A 14,887-nucleotide genomic window follows, 5' to 3' on the forward strand; every position below is an offset into this window, starting at 1 on the left:
CACAGCCCAGAGACAATGATACAGCGGAAGCCAAGATGACCCACTCACGTTCTCTTTCTTCTCGAACGTTGAATTTATTTTAACTTTTCTGATGTGTATTCGTTTTTGAGAGAGAGAGACAGAGGGCAAGTGGGGTAGGAACAGAGAGAATGGAGACACAGAATCCGAAGCAGCTCCAGGCTCAGAGCTGTCCGCACAGAGCCCGACGCGGGGCTCGAACTCGTGAATTATGAGATCTTGACCTGAGCCAAAGTCGGACGCTCAACTGACTGAGCCACCCAGGTGCCCCCCGAATGTTGAAGTAATTTATTACGCACTCAGGAGGTGCCAGGCTTTGAGTTTTATCTCACTGAACTCTTATTACAACCCTATAAAATCAGTACCATATCATTCCCCAATTTGCAGATGAGGAAACTGAAGCACAGAAAGATTGTGGTCACAGACCATTTCGTGCTTTTTTCCCCAATTTTCAAAAGGGCATGCTGCTTTCATTACAAACGTTAAAATTTAAATGTAACCAAGACTCATGAAATAATCACATAGCAAATATTCGGATTCGGATCCATACAAAACAGTGAAATTCTCCCTCCGCTATAATCTCCAATCCCAACCCCTTCCTCCGAGACAGCCGGTGCTGACCACGTCACACATCCCCCCAGAGCCGCCTCCATGGGTGTAGAAAGAAGCCCGCTGCGCACACACGAGTGAGAGACCATCCATCACTGCTCTATCGCCCGAGGGGCTTGGGGGGCTTCAGCTACTGCACCCACCGCAATCCATGGCACGCCCTCCCTGCCACCTCACGTAAACCATCAAAGTAAAGACTCGGCTTGTCCCACAAACCCAGCTTCGAGACGCACATCCCGGCCACCAGCTCCGCGTGCCCACGCGGGGTCAGCTGCCGGTAGACACAAACGTGGTATTTGATTCCTCTTCGAGCAGAGACGTGCTGCAGGGAGCGTGGTCCAGCTCTCTGGGGTTGGCCCCACCCTTCCCCCCGGCAGCCTGAACCCCGAAAGGGGGGAAGAGGCCTGACGACGTCAGTCCGAAAGGGGACGCTCAGTCGGGCAGTCCCTGCTCCCGAACACCACCCAGGCCAGCCGAGGCTCTGAACACCCGCATCGCAGTCCGCTGCCTCCTCGGCTTCCCCCCTGCCCCTCGCCCTGCTGACCCTGACATCCTCCCCCCACATCTGCCTCCGCACTGCCACTGCAGCCGGCACGGTCCCCCTCTGTGCCTTCCTGTCCGCACTACCGTCTCGAGTTGCTTTCGTAATCACTGGGGATTAGTTCACTTGGTAAGGCTTTCACATTCTGAGCTGTAGATTTCATGAGGAATACACACGCCTGCATCCTGGTGGAGATGTGTGTACCACTACAGAAAGTGATAAATGTACAGAGGGCCCCCTCACTGCCACTCTCCCCCACAGAAACCGCCACCGCTGGGTCTGTCTTCCGCAGGACTCCGCTGGCTCTCTCCCGTGGTGAGTACCAACCCCAGTGCGTACATCGGGGCTTCGGTTAAGGATGCACCTCATTAACGGGCATCAGAAGTCACGCCTCCCACCGGAAGCCACGCCAGAGGCCCCGGCGGATCCAGCGGAGTAGGGATACAGGCTTTTCCCTGGGAGGTCACTACCCCGGCCCAGAATAGTCACAAGATACCTGAGCACGGGATGAGAAACTCTCTAGGCAAAAGACACCAACAGGCAAGTCAGAAAAGAAAATCAATCACTGAAACCTCACTAATAGTCAAAAACGCAAATCAAAAGGATACCGTCTAGTATTTATCCAACTGACAAACTGCTTTCACTGCTAAGACTCGGCACTGGAGAGGAGCTGGTGGGACGGCTACTCTCGAGCGCGGCTGACACCTGGGCCGGTGGAAGCCGCCTTTCTCAGGAACCCTTACCGGTGTCTGCCAAGATCACACACACCCCCGCGCCCTCTCTCACCCCGCCCCAGGAACAACCTTCGCTGGGATGCACCCTGACTACAAACAAGGACTCTCGTTACCCGCAGCAGCACATGAACTGCAAGACTCCAGCATCCCACGTCGCATAGACGCTGAAGGTACGATTTGAGTGCAGATCCTGTTTTGAAAGAACATTTAACGACATATGACAAAATGCTCACTCGTGTTTGTGGGAAAAAAGAGAGATCTCAAAAAGAAATAAAACCCGTTTTATGAAAAAATATACCATATTGTTATGCTTGGAAACAGACAAGAAACAGGCCTTGGTCAAGGGTCCCCAAGACCACCCCAGGTTCGAGGACGGGCAGGAGGACCCGAGGGGCCTCCGCACACAGGCGTACTCGGAGCTAAGATCCGTCAGGGCGAGAAGACACAAAGTACCCTCAGCAAAGGGAAAGGCGCCGGGAGCAAAGGGTGGCAGGTGCGAGCCTCCAGTCTCCCTCGCAGCAGAGTCACATGGGACACAGGACACAGGACACACGTGGGAAGTGCCGTCACGAGGAAGCTCACGAGAGACCCGGCGTCAGGGGTTTCGTCGGGGGCTGGGCACAGGGCCCCCCTCTGCCTGGCACCTACCGGTTCCAGACTCCCGGGAGGAAAGCGGGCGTGTAGACGCGCACCGTGCTGTCTGCGCAAAACCGCTCAGGCACAGTGAGCTGCCCTACCCAGTCCCGGTGGTGGGCGCCGTCCTGACGAGGAAGTCCCAGACGTCAGTGTTCTGCACAAGGCCGAAACGTCCATAGCGGTGATTTCTGCTTCTGAGACCTATTTTCTTCTGTATCCTCTTGTTTCCAAACATTCCACTATGAACATGTGTCTCCTTTACGATCCAGAAGGTGCCTTACACTCTTTTAAAAGCTCTGTTTCGCTTATTTCGCCTACGTATCAATTTTCAGATTACATACAGGGGAATTCTGATATTCACACAGGCCATAAGAAGACGCACGCCAGGGCACTGGCATTAGCTAGAGGGAGAGAGCAGAGCAGGGTGGGAGAGGACGCAGAAGAACCACGGTGGGACGGGCGTCCTGGGGGGGAAGTGCTGGGACAAAAACTCACCTGTGTCCTCAAGCTTTCCAGCTCTACCCCCAATCGAACAAGCCAGATAGTCTGAGTTCACCTCTGGCATGGTTCCGGGCAGGCACTGTTTTGTTTGTAACGCAAAGATCTCTGTTCCAAGCACCCCCAGCAGATAGCGTGACAGTTCTTGTCAAGACAGTTTCTTATTTTAACGCCACTGAATTTTGAAGATCATGAAATCTTCTTACCTGTGCTTCCTTCTGATGACCCTCACCAAAGAAAGAATTTCAGAAGAATCTGAAAGTTAAAAAAAAAAAACAAAACAAAACAGGTATGGAGTTGGGGGCGGCAGGGGAGATATGTAACCAGGAACTCAACCCATGACTCGACCAGATGCCATCCACAGGGTGACACTCTCTTGTGTAAAAGGGGAGGGAAAACACTGCCTACCGCACAGCTGTAAGGGTCAGGTGAGAAAACAGAGGTACAAGAGTTTTGTTTAGTGTGAAGATATTAATGTCAGAAACCACTCTGATATCACAAAATCATTCCACAAGTGCCTCGTATGTGTCGGCTATTACACATATGTGTCCGGCCCAGGGAGTACGGCGGTAAATAAAACAGATGTGGCTCGGCAGAGCTCAGAGGGTGTACTGATCACTCAAGGAAGAAATCGTGCGGAAGGTGTGGTCACGGCAGGTGCAGCTTCCCAGTGGGGGCTCAGAGAAAAGACTCTGGGACTGAGGCCCAGGCTGCAATCCCAGGACTATCACACGAGAGCCTTGTGACCTCGGGCAAGTTCCTTCCGTTCCCTGTGCCTCAGTTTCCTTAGCTGTAAGATAAGGACCGAAACAGCAGGATTACAATCCTCTTGGGGCTGTAATGAGAATTTAATGAACCAATGTCTGTGACTTTCTCAGAACCATGCCCAGCCACAGAAAATATTTTGAACTGTGGAGATCACTTTTGTAAAATAATTCATACGAATCTTAGGGCCTTTGAGAAGATGTAAATGAGACTCTAATCTGCACGTCGGTAAGCTGAGCAAGATTCTCCCTGACCAGATACTCCTCTCTCCTCCTCGGCAAGCCTAGTGAATTTTATTCCAGCAGCATTCCCAAGTAACTTTCAGATGCCACATTCTGGCGGTATTAAAACAGTGCCAAGCGCTCAGTGCGTGACTAAGTTAAACATGCTTCCAAAATAATTACATATGTTTCCATATTACGTTACTGGCTGTTGCAAAAACCCTTCAAAAGAAGCATAAGAGAGAAGGAGGGTCATTCGGTGACCCTGTGTGGCTTGCCCAAATTCCGAGAAGCCGGTCAGCGGGGAGGAACAGACCCAAGCAGAGCCCATTAACGCCGTAATGTGCACATCCCTGCTCGGCTCCCAAAGCTTCACGGAAATCCCAACACAGACACCTGAGACAGCATTCGAGAACGGCCACGATGCAGACGAGTGAGTGTCTTGCGGTCTGGCCTTGAGGATGCTCTGCTGCCCTTCGCTCATGGAGGCAGAAACCGGACTCTGCTCCTTGAGCCGAAAGCAGAGGGTATGCTTCTCGGCAGGTAACCTCTGGGTTTAAACCAACAGGAGATCCTTGCACAGCACTCCTGGGACACGTCTCCAACAGGAAGGGTGACTTTCATAGAAAAAGCTGTTCCATTTGGGAGAAAGGTCTACTGAAGCCACAGAAGGATAACATGGTCACACTACAATTAACTTCACCTGTCACACAGCGAAACCCCAAAGCCTTCTGGGCACACAGCTGCTCTCTGGGCCGAAACTAAAACTCCCACTAAGAAACAGGTCAACCTTCTAAAACATTCTTTTGTGAACATCTTAGGTAAAAATTCCTTTGGCTTTGTCATTTTCCAGATGTCACACCTCTGCTGGCCTTACTTGAATTTAGGCACTTGAATCTGACCATGCCCCAGACACCCACCCAGCTGCCCGGTGACAACACAGAGGGACGTGGTGTGGCCACACCCTTGAGGAGCTCGCGCTGGGGGAGGGAAGGCTACACAATCACAGTTTTAAAGCAGCGTGCTGATTGCTTAGCTTTGGCTCTAACTAACTTGAATTTAAAAAAAAAAAAAAAAGAACCCAGTGCACCCAGAACACCCCTTATTCTATAAGAAGTGATCAGAGGTGCACATGGGGTCAAGCTGAAGTGTGGGGGCAGGCACAGGGGAGGCGCCTGTAGTCAAGGGCTCGTCCAGAGGGGTTAGCACACACACACCACGTGCAGGCGAGGAAGGCCCCCAAGCACAGGGACGACCCGGGAGCTTCAGGAACATCCAGGCATCCGGAGGAAGGAACAGAGAACAGGAAACCGAAAGCCTCCAAACGGAGCAGAAACACCCCAAGAACTCCCCAAATGGGCGACGGGTTTTTAGGAGACTACGTAGCCCAGAGCCCTGGTAGCACAGCAAGGAAGACACAGGGCCCCCAGGGCCCCTAGCTCGGTCCATGACCTTGGTTAAGACTCTTCTTTATTTATTTTATTTTTTTAATTGAGGTGCTACTGACATATTACATTATGTTACTTTCAGGGGTACAACGTAATGATCTGATATTTGTATGTGTCACGACCAACCGCCACAGTAGATCTAGTTAACATCTCTTACTGCACACAATTACAAAATTTCCTTTTCTCGGGATGAGAACTTTCAAGATCTACTCTCTTAGCAGCTTTCAAATATGCAAAATGGTATTGTTAACTAAGGTCACCATGCTGTGCATGACAGTCCTTGGTTAAGTCTCTGATCTTCTGGGAGCACCAATAAAACCACTGGAAAAACAAGAGATGTAAAAACTGACCTGCCTTTTTCACAGAACTGCAGAGAGGGTGAAATGAGACGATGGATTGTAAACTTGTTTGTGAACCGTGAAGTGAAACACAAATGTAAGAAGCCATTATCACCATTAACAACAACCATGTAAAACTGAGCTTTGCCAGGCTCCTGGGTGGCTCAGTCGGTTGAGCAACTGACTTCGGCTCAGCTCACGATCTCTCAGTTGGGGAGTTCGGGACCCACGTCGGGCTTGCTGCTGTCAGCCCGTCAGCACAGAGCCCGCTTCGGATCCTCTGTCCCCCTCTCTCTGCACCGCCCCTGCTTGCACTCTCCCAAAAGTAAATAAATATAAAAAATCCCCTGAGTTTTGCAACACACGTTCCTCCCACATTCTCCCACCCCTGGAGTACAGGCAGTGTCATTGGGCAACCTCAGCATCCAGGGCTGGAGGGCCTCAGACAGCTCAGGACCTGTGTTGTGTCACTCCGCTGAGGGATGACAAAGCTCTCTGACTGAGAGAGCCCACTGACGCTGCAAGACCACATTTTGTCTTTCCCGGATGGGCCTGAAGTCATCCAAACTCACAGCACGGCTAAGCAACCAAGGCGCTGTCTACGGCTCGACTCAGGAGCTGGCATCTACGGCAGAGCGCAAGGGCACGGCAGAGCGCAGAGGGCACTCAAGGGTCGTGTGACGATACGAGATGTTCGCGGCCTAAACCACAGAAACCGTCTGACGTCAGAGTCCCTGAGAAACGAATTCACGGAAGAGCCAGAGAACCCCGCTGCCAGCACACTCACTGTCACCCGTGGCACCTTGTCCTCTGCCTCTCTCCAGCTGACTCCAGTGGCGCTCTGACCTTTCCGAAGCTTGTACTCACACCACGGAAAGTTAACACGCCTGCGTGCCCCCCTCAGCTGGGCGCCAGATGGGCAAGCAACACTTCTCCCGGGGCTTTCCCCCCAAATCAGGCTGCGAGGTCCCAGTGAATGTAGGTAAACAACTCCCCGGCTGCCATACTCCTTCTCCACTCCCAAGGAAGACGGCTGGAGACGATGAGTCTGGGGTCAGAACTAAAAGAGGCCACGCGCATCGAACGGCCCAACCCTCCTGCTACAGCACAGCAAGCTGACTGCAGGACAGCCTGGCCTAGTGACAGAGCCGAAGCCAGAACCCCCTGGCCCGGCCCCACTCCAGAGCCCCTGCAGCAGCACTGCTCTGCCTTTCTCTTTTCCTGAGGAAGAAAGGTAAAGCAAGGGCCACGCGAAAGCCACTCCATCCACACGAAGGCCACTCAAGAGTTTATTTAGCACCTTTCATGTATTTATGTATTTATTTATTCATTCACTCAAAGACAGGCACTTCCCATCAACTGTACGAGCATGAACGTGTAACTTCAGCTGCATTTTGACTTGCTGCCTGTGTTCATGAAGCACAAACCCGCCCTGTGGTCCACAGCGCGCCCTTCATCGTAATACTTACCGTATATATAGCACAGCCACATGTCCACCTGCCTCCCTAGACCGCAAGTCCGCGAAGGCAGGCATCAGCTGTTATCACCTTTCTATCCCCAATGCCCAGCCTATGCGACACTCGGTAATAATGAACTCAGCTACTCAAACATTTTAAACCCGCATTAACAAAACCAATTCACTACGTTTTGTTGATGAGGTTTCATACCACACGGCTTAAATCTTATCGTGCGGATTTATCCTGTGTTCTCCTAGATTTCATTTGCTAAGTATTTCGTGAGCACCTACTATGTGCTAGACACGGCCAAGTGCAGATGACCTGGCAGTGACAGGAGCCAGAGTCCCTGTTCCTGTGGAGCTTGGAGTCTAATGGGGAACAGATGAAAACAAGATTAGGTTTGGTGAGAAAGCAGAGAAAAACCAGCCCTGGCCGCTGAGGGATGCACCTAACCAGGCGGTCCGCGGATAACACATGCGTCCTACAGTGCGTGACCACGTCCCTTCGGCCGCTGATGAGGTGCTGTATGGGGACTTCCGCGCCAGAAGTCACCGCAGAGCAGTGTGCAGGAGAAGAAACCAAAGAAAGAGGTAAGGCTCCAGGATTGCTCATGAATACAGACTAAAACCAGCATTTAGGGGCAACGTTCCAATGAGGAACTCCCGTGGCTACACTCATTTGAAATTCAAGGTACTCTAGAGGCCGACATTTAAGTGGTGAATTAACCCTACCAGTTAGAACTGCAAGGGCTAAGGATGAATTCTCTTTGACCAATTTATCAGCTCTGATATTTCCATTACAAGATCATGGAAATTACTGAGCACTTACCATGTGCTAGGAAGAGGTACCAAGCTATACGCTTTTCAGACATGTTTGTATTGATTTGTCTTTTTTAATGTTTGCTTATTTTTGAGAGAGAGAGTGACAGAGCACAAGTGGGGGAGGGGCAGAGAGAGAGGGAGACACAGAATCGGAAGCAGGCTCCAGGCTCTGAGCTGTGGGTACAGAGCCCGACGTGGGGCTCGAATTCACGGACCGCGAGATCATGACCTGAGCTGAAGTCAGATGCTCAACCGACTGAGCCACCCAGGTGTCCCAAGACATGTTTGCATTTAAACATCAGAACAATCCTGTGAGATGATAAGGGCTCCTGTCATCCCATTTCATAGATGAAGAAAGTGAGGTCTACACAAGTTTTAAAACTTGCCCCAAATTACACAGTTAGCAAAACCCAGGCAGCCTGCCTCCCCGGTCCCCGCATGAATGGCTGTGTGGCACGGAGCGGGAACAGACGAGGACAATCAGTACCATAGAGCACCTCACACACGAGACCATTTTGTGCCAATCAAACCAGTAGTCTGGTGTAATTCTGCACAACTACCTCCAATTATTCTGTGAAGGAAAGTGGGGTGGGTAGACCCCGGAATAAACAGAATCACTGGCAGATGTTCACAGAACGTGGCATCTATTTGCACAATATTCTCTAATCGGCCCACAGCACCCAAAGCCAGTCTGAGCTGGGGAAAGCAGGGGGCACTCGTGCCACCTGGAACGCCCACTCAACCTTGACACTGGTTCTCAACCTTCACTGTCCATCGGGATTACCAGGGGGAGCTTTCCAGACCTACAGCCGCCCAGGCTCCGTGCCTGAAGAGCCTATTTCAGCCGGTGTGCAGGGAGCACGCAGCTCTTCCCAGAGCCCCGGCCCCGGACGCAGCCAGGGTGGGGAACCACTGCCCCAGATTCTCGCATGCTTCGGCTCAGCTCCCCAAACACTCGCTGGAACTCTTAAGTCTGAGGGACCCAGGCTGAGTAAGAGTGCTCGCCACCCACCCCACCCCCCAAAAAAAGGGTTTACAGTTTTCTCTGCCTTTAGGATAAAGACTCTAACGTCAGAGATGTATTCCAGTCCAAACCAAATAAATTGCCAGTGGAAAAAGTGCTCTTGTGTAAGTTTACATACAAACAACTTCCTTTAGCCTCCCTGTCAGTAGCCAGGGGACTCACTCTGGGCCGTGAGAGGCTGCAGAAATGAGAACCTCAGGGCGTGGCCGGCTGTCACACTCCACGTGCGCCCTCCCCCAGAAAGAGTGCCCGGCTGCCCTGCGGGTTCACCATTGGATCAAGAGTGGAAACGAGAGAGGCAGAGCTCAGCCGGGGGGCAGGGGGCCGGGGACTCCTGTCCTGGTACCACTGCCGAACAACGAGCAGTGTCCCGGCAGGTAAGTCTCTTCTCCCCGGTCACGGTCGGGCCAGCAGCTGATGAGAGGGTAAAGCATCAATGCAGGAGTTAGTTCAGGCTCCAGGGTCTAAAAAAAAGGGCTTTCTGCCGTCCACCAGTGAAGTACCCGAGGCACCTTTTCCCTCTCCCGAGGATCAAAAGTGCGAGCAGAGAAGGCAGCAATCAGCCGGCCAGGTGGCCAGGGCGCGCACACGACAGCCAAGGGGACACCATCAGAAAGAAGGGGTACCGCCAGCGATCGCTCATCCATTCCGCAGGCACCCGGGGCACCTTCTTCGCTGCACACCCCACTGACTCCCAGCTGCCGTTTACCGCGAGCCCCCTCGGCTCTAACCGTCACCGACCCCTTGGCTGTCGGTCGCCACGCCACAGACGAGGCCAACACTATCACAGGGAGGCTAGGAACCTTCCCCCTGGGCGATGGCTCCCTTTCCTCCTCTGGCTGCTTCCCGCCCTCGGCTGGCCCAGCGGTCCCCAGACAGCTATCCAGTGTCACGGGTCGTTCCGAGGCCAGGAGGGCCACAGATGCACGGGGCTAACGCATCCATCTGTCTCTAGCAGATCTCCCGCTTGTCCCACTGCTCACTTCTGTGGGCAGATGGGTTAGGAAAGGCTCTGGCCACTACCACAGAGCAACTCCACGCAGGTCCTCCCCAGGAGTGCGGACTGGGTAGCCAGCAGGGAAGACAGCTTTCCTCTCCAGAATTCACTGCGCATTCCCATCCCTAAAGCATTCGGGCAATGCCACCAAATACAGGCAGGAAAGAGCCTTCTCTCTCTAGGTCAGTGTGTGTGTGTGGGGGGGGGGGGGTGTCCGGTGGGGCATCTCTAACTCGGCATAAAACAGAACACGTTCCCCCCGCCCATGACACAGGATGTGCAACACAGGTGCTCACTGGGGTCACCAGGCAGACATGCTTTAAAGAGTTTCACACAAGAATTCCAGAAATGCTGCTCCCCCAGCGCCAGTCCCCGCGTCTGTGAGGTTTGGACGGCAAAGCATCTCCACCGTGCACCACGCAGGTGCCTCCTGGCAACCTCGTGTGACACACTGAGTGCGTTTCATTGTGCCCACTTTTTAGATGAGGTCACCAAACGTCACAGACCCTCAGGGACTTTCCCAAGGATGCCCAGCTACTATTGGAACTGGGGCACAAGGTCTCTTGATTCCAGAACCCATCCTGTTGCCAGCATCCCCCCGCGGTCCCGGCAGAGACCCTCACCTCCTCTCGGGAGTGCAGAAAGCAGGTCTGTCCTCCAGGGCCCTCGCCACGCCGGGGACAAGTCCAGCATTTCCATCAGAAAGCATGTGCTTACCCGAGCAGGCTACGCAGGGCAGCATGGTCTGCGTGGGTTCTGACAGCAACGTGCAGAATGGGTGCAGAGAGCTCTCTGACGAGGCAGAGAGAGAGTGAACTTGGCTACCGCGGCAGTGCAGCCGCGGCCGGGCGAGGTGCCAAGCCAGGGCTGAAACGGGGGGACCACACAGACGAGCAATGCGCATGGAGTCCAGTTAGACATCGGGACGGGGGAAGGGGAGCGAGCGAGAAGGGGGAGGCTTCCAGTGGAAAGGGCTGACGAGGACGGACGCCGCTAACCAAGTAAAACCAGGGCAGGAGAAGCAGCTTGGAGGAGAAATGAGGGAATATTTGACTTGAGAAGCATGAGGACCAAGTGAGGAACCCACTTCACCATCTTTGATTCCAGAGTCCAGCACAGGCTACACACTTCGGGGATGTCCGCGGAAGAGACAACAGGAGGAAGGAAGGAAATGGACCGGGGTGGAAACGGCCATTAGGTAGCGGGTCTCTGGGTTCCGGAGGCAGGGACAGAAACCGGGCCACCATCAACAACCGTGTTCAGTTCACAGACTCACCTACTTCGTCCACAAGCATCCGAGCGTCTGGATGTGCCGGGTGCCACATCAGCCCCCACAAGGTGCTGCTAAACATGAGCTCAAAGCCAACAAGGGAGGCGAACTGCACAAATGGTCAGTCCGTGAATCACGACGGAAGCGAGGACTAGGCGGGAACCGCAGAAGCAGCGGTTGAGGTCGCTCACATCTCCTAGTGTTCAGGGCCCCCCCCCACCCACCGTTCCGACGTCGTCCAGAAGGCACGGCACCTTCAGTCCTCCAGGGCATCACAAGGACCATGCAGGGGTCACCTGAGCAAAAGTCCCAAGTCCAAAGGTGAGGGCCACGACAGTTTGATTTCCAACAAGCCCCCGAGTGACAGTGGTATGTACGTGGACCAAAGGGCCACGGTGAGGGACAAGGGAGAAGACAGAGGCAGGGCAGGCCCCAGGTGAGGCACTATTAACACTCGGGGGCTGGTTCTGTTTCTGGACACTATCTCGGTACCCGACGCTGATCGAGTCCCCCAAACTCTCCAAGCTTTGGATTCCTGATGCCAGAATGAGGGCGAGCACTGCCCTGATAGTGTCCAGAAGGAAAGAACAAATTAAATGTGTGGGGACAGAAAGAGTGTATTTAAAAACTTTACATTTATGGTAATTTGTGAAGGGCGAGTTTTGGGTAATTTTTTAAAAAACATTTATCTGTGTATATTTCTGCATTATTTGATTTCTTTGCAATGTGCATATAACATTTTTTGGAAGAACATGAAAAATTTTTTAAAGGGCCAAAAAGTCCATACATATATCCTCTAGAAGAGTTTTCCCATGGATGATGAAATCAAATGCTCAGCAACCAGTATCTTTTCAATAATTCAACTTTTTATTTTGGAATAATGGTAGATTTACATGCCATTGTAACAGCAAATACGGAGAGATCTCATGTACTCTTTACCCAATCTCTCCCGGGGTGACGTCCCACAAAACCACAGGGACCATCACGCCAGCATCCTGACACTGACATGGGTAAGATGCAGAACATTTCTCCCACCACGGGGACCCTTCCTGTGGCCCCCTTACAGCCACACCTCCCTCCCTCCCATCTCCTCCCTGCCTCCTAAGCCCTGACCCTCCTCTGGTCACCATCTCTGTAATTTTGTCACTTCATGAATGTTATATAAATGGAATCTTACAGTATCAAATCTTTGCAAATTGCTTTTTCTCACTCAGTGTAATTCTCTGGAGACTCACCCAGGTGGTGACGCGTGTCAGTGACCTGCTCCCTGTCACCGGGGAGTCGAGTTCCACACCGTGGCTGCACCACTGTTCGACCAGACGCCCCCTGGAGGACACCTGGGCGTTTCCGGTTTCTGGCTCCCGTGTGGTAAGGCCGCCGGGACTCCTGTGGGTGGGCTCTGCGTGAACACGAGTCTGCGCGTCCCGGGGACAGACGCCCGGGTGGGGGGGGGGGGTGGCACTTGCTGAGTCACGCGGTGGTGGCTTGTTCTGCTTCGTCAGAAACTGCCAGACTGCTGTCCACAGCTCTGGTCCCATCACCGCCCCCCTCCCCCGAGGCCACGTGTGAGGGGTCCCGTTTCTCCGCGTCCCCGCCAGCCCTTATGCTGGCCACTCTCGCAGGTGCGTCGTGACACCTCGCTGGGGTCGAGTTCGCGTTTCCCTGACGGTTGGTGAAGTTCAAGTACCTTTCGAGTGCGCGCTGGCCACCTGCACGTGCTCCGTGACGAAAGGGCTCTTCATGTCCTCCGCCTGTTTTCTAACTGCATTGCTTGTTTGCTGAACTTGGAGAGAGTTTTACGCATTCTGGATAAGGGTCCTTTACCATATACACGGCTTGTAATATCTCCTCCCGGTCTGCGGCTCCTCTTTGGGAGAGCAAAAGCTTTTAACGCAGATGAAGCCGCCCACCAGCTCTCCGTTCCGCGGACCGCGCGTCACTGCGCGGCGGGAGTGAGGGCTCCCTGCCAAGCCCTACATCTCCAGGATGTCTGTTTTTCTTCCTCAGGTTTTATAGTTTTACATCTTCTACTTAAGTCTGCAATCCACCTTGAGTTCATTCTTGTTTACGGTTGAGACTTAGGCCAGGGCTCATTTGGTGGCCCGCGGATGGCCAGGCGCTCCGGGCCACCAGCTCCACTCTGCGATGCAGCGAGAGCGATGCCAGGACCTCACCCCAAGACAGGTGAGTCTTGTTTGGGAAACTTTAACTCCAACTCTATTCGGGGCAATGTGAAGTGTCCAGTTTCAAAGTTTGAAAGAGCATAGTTCTGAGTATTCTTACCTTAAAATTCTGATTTCCACCTATGGTGGATACTATTGACATGAATATCACAAATGAAGCCTAAACAACCAGCTAAAACATGCAGCGAGGAAAACAACGGGCATGTGTGTGTCCTGATTAGGGTTTGTTTCCCACTTATTGGGGGAAGAGGTCCTCACCATAAACGCCGTGAGCGGATAGTTAACATCTGTGCTAACGCAAACCTGAAGTGCTCTCTCTTGTGAAACGTTAGGGCTGACGTCTACACGCTCAACATGAGAACACTTTGCACTCAGTGACCGCAGGGCAGTTTGGTCAATGGCAAAGCTATGAAAAGGCGACCACCTCGTGGCCATTCTGACCCACGTTCAGCTCTTGGACCCTCCAGGAGTCAGGAGCCCGTGGGGTCACATCCTCTGACTCAGACGATCTGTGCTGGCTTCCGCACTGCCACTTTCGGCTCTGTGACTCTGGGAGGCTCCCTCAACCCCTTGGAGCTAACCGCCCTCATCAGCAGTCGGGGATAAACCCCACCTCTCTCGGCCAGTGAACAGTGCGAACTGAAAGCGAATGTGGGCCTCGTGGCCTCACAGTGCCCGGCACGCAGTAAGCCCCTCCGGACCTAGCATCACGGTCATCGAAGGGAAGTGAAAACTTTCTTTTTCGCTTTCCCAGGCTCACCCCACATGCGGTTAGCGGTTAGCAAAGGACAGCAACAACAACAAAAAACTTGCTCAATTTTTAATAAGAAACGTTTAGAGCAAAACACAGGGGAGGAGGAGGAAGAGAGGGAGACAGCGGAGGGAGATGCGCTGACGGCACTCACTGCCGACCTCCTTCACTCAGGCAATCATCGGGCCCCACCAGTCGGAGCGGGCAGGTGCCTCCCCCCCCCCCCAACTCAGGACAGCCTCTCCCCAGGTGTTCAGAAATGGGTTCAAGGCTGACACCTTGAAATGGGCGGGCGGGGTGTGCTTTTGGGTAAGAGAGCTACAATTTCCTTAAAGAAACCACAGCAGAGAAAGTGACCCACATAGGAGGTACCAACTGCTATAAATACTTGGTGGCAGAGGCTGAGGTCATGCCTTCTGCACAGGAGACACCCAAATAAAACTGGCCAAAATAGCAGAGAAAGTGCCTAGCGGAAAGCCAACAGCGTGGGCACAAATCAGATGCTGCCCGGTCACAGAAACATTTACACCCCAGTCACGGGGACCCCTAGCCCGTGTCCCCTGCTCTGTCCTGTCT

At 53.1% G+C, this 14,887-nt stretch overlaps 1 protein-coding gene across 4 annotated transcripts in view; it reads right to left on the bottom strand.

Moving 5' to 3' along the window:
* Positions 1-14,887, bottom strand: part of AFAP1 (actin filament associated protein 1) — a 148,014-nt gene that overhangs the window by 112,919 nt on the left and 20,208 nt on the right. Inside the window, exon 2 of one of the 4 annotated variants that reach the window (XM_045474654.1) lies at positions 3,034-3,291. The exons of the other annotated variants lie outside the window; for them this stretch is intronic. The gene's annotated coding sequence lies outside the window, so the exon portion shown is untranslated. The remainder of the gene's footprint in view (positions 1-3,033; positions 3,292-14,887) is intronic. 4 annotated transcript variants of the gene reach the window in all.

Source organism: Leopardus geoffroyi, chromosome B1 (genome assembly GCF_018350155.1).
Source record: "Leopardus geoffroyi isolate Oge1 chromosome B1, O.geoffroyi_Oge1_pat1.0, whole genome shotgun sequence".
Classification (NCBI taxonomy): domain Eukaryota; kingdom Metazoa; phylum Chordata; class Mammalia; order Carnivora; family Felidae; genus Leopardus; species Leopardus geoffroyi.